This window comes from Propithecus coquereli, unplaced genomic scaffold (assembly GCF_000956105.1).
Source record: "Propithecus coquereli isolate 6110/MARCELLA unplaced genomic scaffold, Pcoq_1.0 Scaffold4, whole genome shotgun sequence".
NCBI lineage: Eukaryota > Metazoa > Chordata > Mammalia > Primates > Indriidae > Propithecus > Propithecus coquereli.
Genome location: NW_012149729.1, coordinates 1,892,163 through 1,893,042, shown reverse-complemented (window position 1 = coordinate 1,893,042; position 880 = coordinate 1,892,163). Strand labels below are relative to the sequence as shown.

General features: G+C 38.5%; 1 protein-coding gene across 1 annotated transcript in view; it reads right to left on the bottom strand.

The window, feature by feature from the left end:
• Window positions 1-880, bottom strand: part of CADPS2 (Ca++-dependent secretion activator 2) — a 645,614-nt gene that overhangs the window by 512,124 nt on the left and 132,610 nt on the right. The window lies entirely within an intron of this gene.

Below are 880 nucleotides of genomic sequence, written 5' to 3'. Positions count from 1 at the left end.
CAGGCCACAGAATCTCTGCTATTCCTTACCGCCACCTCTTTTTGTTCATTCAAAACACATCACCTCACATCCCCAATTCTTTATCTTATAATAGCCCCACCCTCCTCCTACAGCACGCTATACCCAGAACATAATTTTTTGAAATGCCATTCATCCATTTGCTAAAAGTCAATGTCCTCAACAGTCTCTCATATCAAATAAAAACTAAAAATGTCTTAATTATAGACTTCGAAATATTTTAGTGGTTTAAATACCTTCATGTCTTTTCAAAGGCAGTATGGGATAGTACAACAGGCATGGTCTTCAGAATGAGGCAGTCATGGATTTGAATCTGCCAACAGTTAAAAATTCAGGCAATGATTTAACTTTTCTGAGACTCTGTTTTTACCCCTCTAAAATGGAGATAGTAACAGAAATCTCAAATGGCTGTTGTGGGGGTTAAATCATAATTATCTTGATTATAACTATAGCTAACATTTATTGAACACTTCCTATGTGTCAAATATTATTCTAAGTACTTTTTAGAAATTAACTTAATCCACACAACCACCCATGAGATGGGAACTAGTCTGTTTTACAAATAGGGAAACTGAGACAGAGAGAGGTTAAGCGACTGCCCAACAGCACCAGCTATAATTAAGGGAACAAGAGCTAGAACCAGTTCTATCTGAAGAACTCTTAATCCTCAGGACACCTTGCCTCACGTAAATGAGAATGCTGTGTACAGAGTCTGTTCACGCAGTGCCAGCCACACAAATAAATGCTTATCTCTTTTCCTTCTTTCCCACCCCCATCTCCGCCCCCACCCATGAAATAAGTGGGAAAGGAACACAACACTGTTACAGTGAAAGGTACAGAAAATATGAGAGACTAAGAGGAA